General features: G+C 44.9%; 9 non-coding genes and 1 pseudogene across 9 annotated transcripts; all 10 read right to left on the bottom strand.

The window, feature by feature from the left end:
• Positions 1 to 2,381: 2,381 nt before the first annotated feature.
• On the bottom strand, positions 2,382 to 2,499 carry LOC112843021 (uncharacterized; annotated as a pseudogene).
• Positions 2,500 to 2,679: 180 nt separating this feature from the next.
• LOC112842988 (U1 spliceosomal RNA) lies at positions 2,680 to 2,843 on the bottom strand. Its single transcript, XR_003215078.1, has one exon. It is a non-coding gene; the product is annotated as a U1 spliceosomal RNA (small nuclear RNA).
• Positions 2,844 to 3,023: 180 nt separating this feature from the next.
• Positions 3,024 to 3,195, bottom strand: LOC112843013 (U1 spliceosomal RNA). The gene has a single exon (XR_003215102.1). It is a non-coding gene; the product is annotated as a U1 spliceosomal RNA (small nuclear RNA).
• Positions 3,196 to 4,308: 1,113 nt separating this feature from the next.
• On the bottom strand, positions 4,309 to 4,472 carry LOC112842991 (U1 spliceosomal RNA). The gene has a single exon (XR_003215081.1). It is a non-coding gene; the product is annotated as a U1 spliceosomal RNA (small nuclear RNA).
• Positions 4,473 to 4,652: 180 nt separating this feature from the next.
• LOC112842996 (U1 spliceosomal RNA) lies at positions 4,653 to 4,816 on the bottom strand. The gene has a single exon (XR_003215086.1). It is a non-coding gene; the product is annotated as a U1 spliceosomal RNA (small nuclear RNA).
• A 179-nt stretch (positions 4,817 to 4,995) lies between these two features.
• Positions 4,996 to 5,159, bottom strand: LOC112843006 (U1 spliceosomal RNA). The gene has a single exon (XR_003215096.1). It is a non-coding gene; the product is annotated as a U1 spliceosomal RNA (small nuclear RNA).
• Positions 5,160 to 5,339: 180 nt separating this feature from the next.
• Positions 5,340 to 5,503, bottom strand: LOC112842999 (U1 spliceosomal RNA). The gene has a single exon (XR_003215089.1). It is a non-coding gene; the product is annotated as a U1 spliceosomal RNA (small nuclear RNA).
• A 179-nt stretch (positions 5,504 to 5,682) lies between these two features.
• LOC112843020 (U1 spliceosomal RNA) lies at positions 5,683 to 5,854 on the bottom strand. Its single transcript, XR_003215109.1, has one exon. It is a non-coding gene; the product is annotated as a U1 spliceosomal RNA (small nuclear RNA).
• Positions 5,855 to 6,967: 1,113 nt separating this feature from the next.
• On the bottom strand, positions 6,968 to 7,131 carry LOC112842993 (U1 spliceosomal RNA). Its single transcript, XR_003215083.1, has one exon. It is a non-coding gene; the product is annotated as a U1 spliceosomal RNA (small nuclear RNA).
• Positions 7,132 to 7,311: 180 nt separating this feature from the next.
• Positions 7,312 to 7,483, bottom strand: LOC112843019 (U1 spliceosomal RNA). Its single transcript, XR_003215108.1, has one exon. It is a non-coding gene; the product is annotated as a U1 spliceosomal RNA (small nuclear RNA).
• Between the last annotated feature and the right edge of the window lie 5,431 nt (positions 7,484 to 12,914).

Raw genomic sequence — 12,914 nt, 5'->3', positions numbered from 1 at the left:
ATCATCTCTTTTTTTAATCTCGTGATCTCCTCACCCACATCAAAACCCAAAACAAGAAGGTTATAATATCTTTGCAAACGAGCCTGTTTTCTTCTTTCCCATTGCCTCCTCCCTTTTGCCAAATTCTTCCCCTGCAAACAAAAAAAGACCCGTGTCCTAGCTTTAATGCTCTCCCACCACTCACCCACAGACTCATATAAAGGTTGGAGAGAAAACCATTGTTGTAACTTAATTTTATATTTCCCAACCACTTTTTTATTTTTTAATAAATTTATATTTAACTTCCATGGTCCCGAACTGGGGTTGAAACAGGACTGCACTTCAAACGTACCTTTTAACCTATGATGATCTGAAAAGGGCACTGGCTCCACCTCACAAGAGATAGGATTCAGAGCTTTTGAAACGAACAAAAAATCAATACGGGAAAAGGATTTCCCATTGGACCAAGTATATCCTGGGTCATTTAAATTAAGTGACTTATAAACATCATTCAAATTACCATCAATAATTAAATTTTCTAACACACAAGAGCTCCCATCCCCTCTATCCACAGGGTTCTCACTCCGTCTAGCTCTTTTTCCGAGGGTACAATTAAAATCCCCCCCCATTACTATATTTCTTCTACTACAAAGAAAAAGCTGCAAAGTTTGAAAAAGTGCAGTTCGTTCTTTTTTATCAGTATATCCATAAACATTGATAATCCTAAATTTGACCCCACATCTTTCCACATCAACAAGTAACACTCTCCCATCCACCACAGTCTCCACATTTTCTATATTAAAGGTTCTATTATTAAATAACACCCCCACTCCAGAAAAGCGGTTTTGGTTATCCCCTGACCAAACAGATTGCCCATATACCCATCGTTTCTCAAACTTTGCATAGTTGTCCATGTAGGATATTGCACACTCCTGAAGTAAAAAAATGTCACTACCAGCTTCATGTAACAAGTTAAAGACTGACTGACATTTCACAACGTCATTCAGCCCTCTCGTATTTATAGTAGTTACTCGAAATGTGTTCATTAACCCCTAATAAGGAGAAATGTTAATTCTGCTGGACCTTTGCCTTTTTCTTCTTCTTTTTGGATACTAACCAAATCCCCGATGTTACTTTCTCTACATTATCCCCCACTTTGATTATCTGGGTAGTTTCCTGGGTGACTTTCGAAACTTGCTCCTCAGCCTGGGGTACTGGTGGGGGGGTGGGGTGACTCGTACCATCCAACTCCACCTCTCCAGTTGAAGATTCCGTTGACGTATTTATTTGTCGTTTGAGTGAACTTGACACATCATTAGACCCAGGCTGTATTAGTAGTTCTGAGGGAAGGGGGGGCTTGTCTTTGCTTGCAGACACAGGTAGAGGAAGAAAATCTTCGTCAAACTTAACATGTTTCGTTCCCTCCATAGGAAGATCCGGGAACATGAGGTCCAACAAATCTCTACACTCTTTCGATGTTGAAGGAAGCGCGAGGTCTGGGGTACTTAAAAAAACTTCCATCTCTTCCTGAATAGTTTCAGTTCTATTGGACTCTCTAACATTACCTGCTTGACAAGATGAACTCCCAGCTGGTTCACCGTCCTGGTCAGCCCCGGTTTGGTTCACAACGGCTTCCAGCTGAAGTTCATTACCTTGATTGTGACCTCTATCCACATCCGTTGGTGCAGAATTCCCTGTTACCACTGGAATTTCTTCTGCTTGCTGAACCTGGGGCATTCTCAACCTATTTGCGTAAGACTGTGGGCATGACCTAAAGGTATGATCTTCTTTCCCACATAAATTACAATTTTTTGGGTAAGGGCAATCCTTTATAATATGTTCACCACTTTTACAGTTCCTACAAACGACGTTAACACACTCCATGGCCAAGTGGTCATTAGAACCACACTTACGACATGTCTTAGGCTGCCCCGGATAAAAAACATATCCTCTAATTGCCCCCAATTGAATAATTGGGGGCAGGTGCATCAGTTCTCCAGAGTTCTCATCTCTTTTCAGATGTACATAGAAGCGATATGCTCCAGTTCGAATCCCATCTTCGTCCTTTAAATCCAATCCTCTTAACACCGAACATTTAAAGGACAACCATGTTTTAATATCTTCGACTCTCACATACTCTGAATGCATAATCACAGTCACAGCTTTAGGCTCCCTGCCTGATAGTGGAGTCATCTTGATATGAGCCAGCTGGGGGCTGGATTGTCTCTTTCTATTGAAGATGTTAATACAGGACTCATACAAAGTTGACGTGGCAAAAATCACTTCATAAGTTCTTCTTCCAGGCAAGCCAAAAATATAATCCAACTGGTTAGGTGAAAAACCCAGTTCCTTCTGAATAACAGTCCTACTAAACTGCAATCGATCCATTTCACAAACCTCTTGTAGCTCAAATCGTACAGCGTTCCGCCTGGAACCTGCCATGCTAACAGTAGCATCAGATGTCGTCATCCTGCGTGAACCACCTTCGTGATCATGGTATCGCCCCTGCCAGGTAAGTATGAGTTGGCAGTGTGGGAGACAGGGGTCCCCTTTCCACATGCAGCACTCTGGCTGATGGTGCCTAGCACGCATAATGCCTGAATCCAGTGACGGTGAGCACGCCATTGCGTTTTGTCCCAGTTCAAAGGCCAGACGGAGAGAAGAGCAGACACATGGATCTTTGCTTTTGGACACAAGAGTGAGGGGAGAGCGCGAACGCAGTCCCCCACTACCACAAATTATGCAGTTGAGATTCCCGCATGTGGGGAATTCACAGGGGTCAGCACAACCGCAGTGCAATGGCTGAGCCTCGCCCTGGGCGAACCACCTTCGTGATCATGGTATCGCCCCTGCCAGGTAAGTATGAGTTGGGAGTGTGGGAGACAGGGGTCCCCTTTCCACATGCAGCACTCTGGCTGATGGTGCCTAACACGCATAATGCCTAAATCCAGTGACGGTGAGCACGCCATTGCATTTTGTCCCAGTTCAATGGCCAGACAGAGAGAAGAGCAGACACATGGATCTTTGCTTTTGGACACAAGAGTGAGGGGAGAGCACGAACGCAGTCCCCCACTACCACAAATTATGCAGTTGAGATTCCCGCATGTGGGGAATTCACAGGGGTCAGCACAACCACACAAAGGAAACCTACTACAGTCTTTTCACCTGGTGCTGTACAACAAAAGAAGCGTGGAAAACGACCCACCACCTACGGTCCCACAGCCGCTGGTAGATCCTCCGTCCACTACAATAAAAATACAGAACATACACATTAAAAGGTGAAAAACATGGGACACAAACAGGCTCTCAACCTACAAAACAAAAAAAAGAAACAATTAAAGGAAAACCAAAGTCTGTGATACAACACACCCAGATATACACCACAGAGCACTGGTTAGAAATACTTTCGCTCGGCGAACCAGCCCACAGCTGGTGCTGGGTCCGATTGTCCTTGGTCTGCTCGGTCTCACACAACTTCCCACAGCTGGGAGAAAGGGGAGAGGCAGTACCAGTTTGTATAACCAGCCCAATATACAGCCGAGAATCGCCCCGGCCAGCCACAAAAAGCTGGAGCGAACGATAGTCCAAGAGGGCGTGGCAAGGCAAGCTACAAGGAAAAACCGGGCCGCCGACAGATTAACCGTAATATAACCAAAACAACACAAAACAAAAGAGGGCAAAACAAAATCAAACAAACAAGATCAACAAAACAAGACAGCAGCAGAGCAGGCGCCCGACTCTCTACGTAACCAAAGCAGGCGGTTGGTCCCCGAGAGGGCACGGCAGCAATCAAACCCTACAAATAAGAAAAAGGCAAAACTAACCTTAATCTTCTTTAATTTACAAAACTAGCAGCTATAAAATAAGCGGCTTACCCCAGAACTTGGAGGCACTGTACTGCACGGCGGATGCACTCACGCGTCTCCTCACCACGGCTGGAGCAAAGGAAAGAAAAACAGCCGCGCTGTAGCGGGCCACAAAAATATAACTACTAATTGCCGACGTTAGGGAGAAATCAGAAATCGAAGGGGAGACCTACCTGTAGCAATCACATGACCTGATCGCCTCAGTAATTTAACCAACAAGCCAGCGTCTACCGCTGTATCGCACCAGAAGCTCGGGAGGAAATAATCCAACGAGAAAACCCGGCTTCCCTTTATACAGGTACACGCCGCCCTGTAATCAATATACAGGTGGGCTCCTGTAAGCGCGCAGCGGGAGCAAGCACAGGAGAGCGAGAGAGAGAGAAAGCAGTAGCGCAAGTGGGGGCGAAAGAGAAAGGAAAAGCGAGTAGCCCCTCCGTCTACATTTGCTATTGGACACAAGAGTGAGGGGAGAGCGCGAACGCAGTCCCCCACTACCACAAATTATGCAGTTGAGATTCCCGCATTTGGGGAATTCACAGGGGTCAGCGCAACCGCAGTGCAATGGCTGAGCCTCGCCCTGGGTGAACCACCTTCGTGATCATGGTATCGCCCCTGCCAGGTAAGTATGAGTTGACAGTGTGGGAGACAGGGGTCCCCTTTCCACATGCAGCACTCTGGCTAATGGTGCCTAACACGCATAATGCCTGAATCCAGTGACGGTGAGCACGCCATTGCGTTTTGTCCCAGTTCAATGGCCAGACAGAGAGAAGAGCAGACACATGGATCTTTGCTTTTGGACACAAGAGTGAGGGGAGAGCGCGAACGCAGTCCCCCACTACCACAAATTATGCAGTTGAGATTCCCGCATGTGGGGAATTCACAGGGGTCAGCACATCCGCAGTGCAATGGCTGAGCCTCGCCCTGGGCGAACCACCTTCGTGATCATGGTATCCCCCCTGCCAGGTAAGTATGAGTTGGCAGTGTGGGAGACAGGGGTCCCCTTTCCACATGCAGCACTCTGGCTGATGGTGCCTAGCACGCATAATGCCTGAATCCAGTGACGGTGAGCACGCCATTGCATTTTGTCCCAGTTCAAAGGCCAGACCGAGAGAAGAGCAGACACATGGATCTTTGCTTTTGGACACAAGAGTGAGGGAGAGCGCGAACGCAGTCCCCCACTACCACAAATTATGCAGTTGAGATTCCCGCATGTGGGGAATTCACAGGGGTCAGCACAACTGCAGTGCAATGGCTGAGCCTCGCCCTGGGCGAACCACCTTCGTGATCATGGTATCCCCCCTGCCAGGTAAGTATGAGTTGGCAGTGTGGGAGACAGGGGTCCCCTTTCCACATGCAGCACTCTGGCTGATGGTGCCTAGCACGCATAATGCCTGAATCCAGTGACGGTGAGCACGCCATTGCATTTTGTCCCAGTTCAAAGGCCAGACGGAGAGAAGAGCAGACACATGGATCTTTGCTTTTGGACACAAGAGTGAGGGGAGAGCGCGACCGCAGTCCCCCACTACCACAAATTATGCAGTTGAGATTCCCGCATTTGGGGAATTCACAGGGGTCAGCACAACCGCAGTGCAATGGCTGAGCCTCGCCCTGGGCGAACCACCTTCGTGATCATGGTATCCCCCCTGCCAGGTAAGTATGAGTTGGCAGTGTGGGAGACAGGGGTCCCTTTCCACATGCAGCACTCTGGCTGATGGTGCCTAGCACGCATAATGCCTGAATCCAGTGACGGTGAGCACGCCATTGCATTTTGTCCCAGTTCAAAGGCCAGACGGAGAGAAGAGCAGACACATGGATCTTTGCTTTTGGATACAAGAGTGAGAGGAGAGCGCGACCGCAGTCCCCCACTACCACAAATTATGCAGTTGAGATTCCCGCATGTGGGGAATTCACAGGGGTCAGCACAACCACACAAAGGAAACCTACTACAGTCTTTTCACCTGGTGCTGTACAACAAAAGAAGCGTGGAAAACGACCCACCACCTACGGTCCCACAGCCGCTGGTAGATCCTCCGTCCACTACAATAAAAATACAGAACATACACATTAAAAGGTGAAAAACATGGGACACAAACAGGCTCTCAACCTACAAAACAAAAAAAAGAAACAATTAAAGGAAAGCCAAAGTCTGTGATACAACACACCCAGATATACACCACAGAGCACTGGTTAGAAATACTTTCGCTCGGCGAACCAGCCCACAGCTGGTGCTGGGTCCGATTGTCCTTGGTCTGCTCGGTCTCACACAACTTCCCACAGCTGGGAGAAAGGGGAGAGGCAGTACCAGTTTGTATAACCAGCCCAATATACAGCCGAGAATCGCCCCGGCCAGCCACAAAAAGCTGGAGCGAACGATAGTCCAAGAGGGCGTGGCAAGGCAAGCTACAAGGAAAAACCGGGCCGCCGACAGATTAACCGTAATATAACCAAAACAACACAAAACAAAACAGGGCAAAACAAAATCAAACAAACAAGATCAACAAAACAAGACAGCAGCAGAGCAGGCGCCCGACTCTCTACGTAACCAAAGCAGGCGGTTGGTCCCCGAGAGGGCACGGCAGCAATCAAACCCTACAAATAAGAAAAAGGCAAAACTAACCTTAATCTTCTTTAATTTACAAAACTAGCAGCTATAAAATAAGCGGCTTACCCCAGAACTTGGAGGCACTGTACTGCACGGCGGATGCACTCACGCGTCTCCTCACCACGGCTGGAGCAAAGGAAAGAAAAACAGCCGCGCTGTAGCGGGCCGCAGAAATATAACTACTAATTGCCGACGTTAGGGAGAAATCAGAAATCGAAGGGGAGACCTACCTGTAGCAATCACATGACCTGATCGCCTCAGTAATTTAACCAACAAGCCAGCGTCTACCGCTGTATCGCACCAGAAGCTCGGGAGGAAATAATCCAACGAGAAAACCCGGCTTCCCTTTATACAGGTACACGCCGCCCTGTAATCAATATACAGGTGGGCTCCTGTAAGCGCGGAGCTGGAGCAAGCACAGGAGAGCGAGAGAGAGAGAAAGCAGTAGCGCAAGTGGGGGCGAAAGAGAAAGGAAAAGCGAGTAGCCCCTCCGTCTACATTTGCTATTGGACACAAGAGTGAGGGGAGAGCGCGAACGCAGTCCCCCACTACCACAAATTATGCAGTTGAGATTCCCGCATGTGGGGAATTCACAGGGGTCAGCACAACCGCAGTGCAATGGCTGAGCCTCGCCCTGGGCGAACCACCTTCGTGATCATGGTATCCCCCCTGCCAGGTAAGTATGAGTTGGCAGTGTGGGAGACAGGGGTCCCCTTTCCACATGCAGCACTCTGGCTGATGGTGCCTAGCACGCATAATGCCTGAATCCAGTGACGGTGAGCACGCCATTGCATTTTGTCCCAGTTCAAAGGCCAGACGGAGAGAAGAGCAGACACATGGATCTTTGCTTTTGGACACAAGAGTGAGGGGAGAGCACGAACGCAGTCCCCCACTACCACAAATTATGCAGTTGAGATTCCCGCATGTGGGGAATTCACAGGGGTCAGCACAACCACACAAAGGAAACCTACTACAGTCTTTTCACCTGGTGCTGTACAACAAAAGAAGCGTGGAAAACAACCCACCACCTACGGTCCCACAGCCGCTGGTAGATCCTCCGTCCACTACAATAAAAATACAGAACATACACATTAAAAGGTGAAAAACATGGGACACAAACAGGCTCTCAACCTACAAAACAAAAAAAAGAAACAACGCAGTCCCCCACTACCACAAATTATGCAGTTGAGATTCCTGCATTTGGGGAATTCACAGGGGACTCTACTGAATCAATGTGGCCATATTTCACAACATTTTGGGTTGGTCAGAGAGTTTTGAAGGCACGGGGCATGTGATGCTCCCTTAGTACACCTTTCTCTGAACAATACCCCGCTGTTTATGACATAGTAATCAAATCACTAAAGTGTTTTTCAACCCAGATCACACCCCAGGCTATAAGTTTGGCCAAATTAGAGGAAATATTATTTCCAACAGACAGAATGACTCCAGTAGGGAAACTTCCTGGAAACCTTTGTAAAATAGCATGGGCTAATGTTAATAACAAGATATTGTTAAATACTCATAAAGATTTAGCGTGGCAAGCCGTTCTTGAATGTCTACCCACAAGAGCCTTTTTGAAGACAAGAGAGTGCACGAGGAGTCCGCGGTGCCCAAGAATGAGATGTGGAGGTGACGAGACGGTTAGACATTTGTTTTGGGAATGCCCCTTTGCTAAGAAGGTATGGTGTTTATTGCGACACCGGTTGAAAGAGCTATATAAGTGGGATTTAAGATATGAATGTATAATGTATGGGGTTTTGAAAGGTAGTGGGGGGAGAGGGAAAGATTGTTGGTGGATAACAGTAAATTGTGTTAAAGATGCATTATGGAGGGTGAGAAACATTTGTGTTTTTAAAAAATATGAAATTCCTGCAAGAGTTGTAATAAATAGTACCTTTAATTTGTTGAACGATTACTTTATGGGAAGATATCCTTTTGGAGAAGGGAGTAAAACAAAGTGTATGGACATTAGTTGAATGATAGAATATGGGACCTTTTTTGTTGGACCTCTTTTATTTATTTATTTTATTTTTAATTTTTGAGGTGTTTGTGGCTTTGATGTATCCCTTTTCTCTCTTCAAATGCTGAGAATTTGTATAACACTTCTGTAATGAACAATAAAAAATCTTGAAAATTGAAAATTGGTTCACCCAGACCCACCATGACAGGTTCCAGGAGGAATGTTGTACCATTTGAGTTGCAAGGAAATTGTGAAATGGACTGACTACAGTTCAGCAGGACTACTATCCAGAAAGAATTGGGGTTTTCGCCAATTCAGATTGACTATATTTTTGGCTTGCCTGGGAAGAAAATTTACGAGGTGATTTTTGCCACGAACACGTTGTTTGAATCCGGTATTAACATCTTTAACAGGATTAAACAATCCAGACCCCAGCTGGCTAACATGAACATGATACGGTTATCAGGCAGAGAACCAAAAGCAGTGACTGTGATTATGCATTCGGAGCGTGTGAGAATTGAGGATATTAGGACCTGGTTGTCCTTTCGATGTTCAGTGACAAGAGGCTTGGATTTAAAAGAAGAGGATGGAATCCGAACCGGGGCATATCGTTTTTATGTCCATTTGAAATGGGATGAGAACTCTGGTGAGTTTACGCACCTACCCCCAATTATTCAACTGGGGGCAATTAGAGTGTATGTGTTTTACCCGGGGCAACCCAAGACTTGTCGCAAATGTGGCTGTAATGACCATTTAGCTACAGATTGTGCCAATGTGTTTTGCAAGAACTGTAAAAGTGATGAGTAGATTGCTAAGGAATGTCCTTACCCAAGGAAATGTAATCTCTGTGGTAAAGATGACCATACATGTAGATTCATTCTCCTATTTAATGACAATTGTCATCCATTCCATCCAATCCATTTTTTCTGTCAGGTGAGTTTTCCAAATTCTAACCTTCCACAAACTTTCTACAATACACAATTTTATTAAATAAATATATACATGCATTTTAACATTTTTATATGATTAAATATTCAATATTTGAACTTGCACCTTAACAATTATTACAAAAACCCAATGCACAGTGATCCTCCACACTCCTTGAACCCATGACCTCTCTTGGAACATTTAAATAGTGTCTGGACCCCTCGGGAAACATCCTTCATAGGACACAGAAAAGACAGGTGAGTAATCATATATCATCAGCAACTTCTTTGCACCAACCTTTTTCTCTAGACTTTGCACACACATTTGCCTACGTTTTCCTTAGTAGTACACCTTATTTGCTCCCACTAACAATTCTTTCATCCTCAAAGACAACCACCACACTTCTTGATAAAGAGCAGCTGTGCAGGACCTGGAACAACAGGCTACCTGCTAATTATTAAAGTAGAGAGAAGATGAAAAAACTCAAAGGTTTAAAAATTTATTAAACGGCTGAAAATTCAAGTTATGACATGGTGCCTGAACCTTTGTCTGTCCAATGGTCAGACAGACAAAGGGTGCCACTCACTAGTGAACAAAGTGTCTATATTATGGTACAAACATAATTAGGTTTGGTTAAAAAGGTGGGGAGCAGCTGCGGCTTTGGCTTGGCTCTCCCTTATTTGGCACTTGGTCTGGCCCCGGGATCATCTTAAATCTTCACTCCAGTCGGGCTCCCTGTGAAGAGAAAAAGAGAAAAACATCCTTCCTACTCACACAGACCAGAATCTACTCTGTCCATTGTGTCAGGTAATTTTCCACTACAGTTCTGTGTTGTATGGGTGTGGTATTTTCTTTCAACACTCTATATCAGGGGTCGGCAACCCTAGGCATGCGTGCCACCGTTGGCACACGAAGGGTTAACTGATGGCACGCATGACCATAGCTGGACTGGCCATCGGGCATACCGGGCATTTGCTCGGTGGCCCGATGATTTTTTTTTTTTTTTTGGTGGTGGACTGGCCAGACGCTGGTCGGTGTGTAAAAATAACTCAGTTGTTTGGTGGTGGCTATGGCAGAGCTTCCACAGATTCAGTAAAATTAACAAGTGGTGGAGGCCAGCAGGTGGATGAGGGAAGGGGAGGCAGGAGGAGGAGAGACCCGAGGCAGCCGCCGGTCGGAGCGTCAGGTGAACTAAACTTCAGGTAAGAAGTTAATAACCTGCAGTCTATCTGGGTCAGATATAAACCAAGTTTAGGTGGAGTTTATTTTCGTTGTGCTGACTTTTTACAGTCAGTTACAATAACTCTTACTGCGTGCTAGCTAGCATGATGGAGTTTCTATACAGCTGGGCGGGTGCTATGATTTTATTGATAGTGAACTTTATTTTATTCATAAGGTTAGTTAGTAGAGTTGCCAACCGTCCCGTACAAACGGAATCGTCTGGCATTCAGAGAAATTATTACCGTTTCGTGTTGAGCTGAGAAGGAACACAGTTTGTCCCGTACTTCAGCCAGGATGGAAAAAGACTCAAAGCTGGAGTTATTCTGCGTCTTTGCTGCACAGCTGCATCTTCTTCTCCTCTCATTCTCTCCCCTCCCTCTCCTGTTGCTACTTCAATCATGAAACTGATCAATGATCAGCTGATCAGCTTTTCTCTCTGTTTGTTTATCGCTCACTTTGCGCCAGAAAGCGGAAACCGCCGGATGTCGCGCTAAACAACAGCAGTACGTTTAAGCTTGGTCAGCTCTTGTTAGAATTTATTTAATATTAATTTCTAGTATCAGCTGATGTTTGCTGGAGCCACAGCTGTAAAAGCTGCTGATCATGATATCGGTTTGTATGAGAGGGAAACATGAAGATGAAACCAGGAGATGTCCTTACTGAATCATCAGAGCTGAACAGGTGATGGAGAAACAGGTTTACCTTTTAGGTGACATGAATGAGCTGGAGAGTAGTTATGAACTGTTTCTGAGAGACAAATAATACCAGGATCCTTTTCTAAGTAGCTGACAGCTGGTAACTGTGCAGGGGCGGATCTAGCAAAGTGATGCAAGGGGGCCAGGTAGGGCATTAACAGGGAAAGGGGGTCGCAAAGAAATACTTTCTTATTCTCATTTAAAATGTCTGGCTGTTATTAAATAATTATCTAAAGCTTACAACCAAAGTTTTTATCTGACGTAAAATGAATAGAAATCATACATTTACCAACAAGACAGTGTACATCAATGTCACAACAGCGTTTGTTTTCATTCAAAGGCTTTATGGCTTTAATATCTGGGGGGCCGGTCTTTAGTCAAAATGCATCCACATCGAGACACAATGCATTTTTGGGACTTTCAGGTGTATGGACCAATGTTTTATTTTCTGATCAAACCAGAAATCTTTAATGAGCAGCTAGATTTGTCTGGCATTAACTGGCTGAGTTAATGCCAGTTAATGCGACATCGAAGCAGCTGGAATCCACAGCTGTGCGTGTTCATGGAGCTTGCATTTTCACCTGCTGGACATCACTACCTGACAAGTTTAACTGTCTTCAGAACATTGCAGAGGCCTTATTGACAGTATTTGGCTCTACATATCTGTGTGAGCAGATATTCTATCACATGAGTGTCCTCAGGTAGCTGTCTGAATGCTGGACACTCGGAGACCTGTGTCTCTGAGTGGGAGACCAGAGATCACATTAACATGTGTGTCTCTGTATTAACAAACATGCCATATTGGCCCAGTTTATTTTTCTTATCATTGTTGTGAGGAGACCATAAATAGCATTTGTATTTTCTGTTGTACAGTTCATTTGCTGTTATGGAGTTCTTGTTATGGATAAAAAGGGTCTTTTTTTTGTTTCAAAATAGCTGATAACTATTCGCTGATAGCTGCCAACATTTGCAAACAAATATAATTCTATAAAGTGGTTCTATATAATGTGTAACTGTTCATATAGAGCGTTATTAAATTTATTGCTAATGCAATCATATGGCACACTGACTTCTGAGGAAATTTTAAATGGCACTCGCCATCAGAAAGGTTGCCTACCCCTGCTCTATATTATCCTACAAAACATAAATTTCCAATATAAGATAAAACATAAATGAGGTAAATTCCTAACAAATCCTGTGTGCACCAGTGAGGAGGAGCGCACAGGATTTGGATGTCTGTGGTTGTTGCTTCTTTAGGACATGGCAGCAAACTAAACTTCTGTGTTCTATCTAAAAGAGGATTGAAATCATTCTTGGATACCATTTCAAATTAAGTTCTAAATCACGGGAAAAGTTTTGTGAAAATTTTACTGATGCAAATACACTGAGTTACAGACTGAATGCAGATCCTATTTCAATTCAATTCAATTCAATTCAATTCAATTTTATTTATACAGCGCCAAACATCAGTCACTTCGAGACGCTTTATACTGTAAGGTAGACCTTATAATAATACATATGGAGAAAAACCCAACATTAGTTTTCTTTGATGCCTTCAAAGTTCCACAGAACACTGGAATACATTGATGCGTAAATTAGTTTATATGGCAAAAATATGCGTAAATTAGATTATTGGCTAATCCATAGTAAGTACACCCCATGAT

The sequence above is a fragment of the Oreochromis niloticus genome, linkage group LG18 (genome assembly GCF_001858045.2).
Source record: "Oreochromis niloticus isolate F11D_XX linkage group LG18, O_niloticus_UMD_NMBU, whole genome shotgun sequence".
NCBI classification, from domain to species: Eukaryota; Metazoa; Chordata; class Actinopteri; order Cichliformes; family Cichlidae; genus Oreochromis; species Oreochromis niloticus.
Note: the sequence above shows the minus strand (reverse complement) of the source record. Positions and strands in the feature narration are given on the sequence as shown.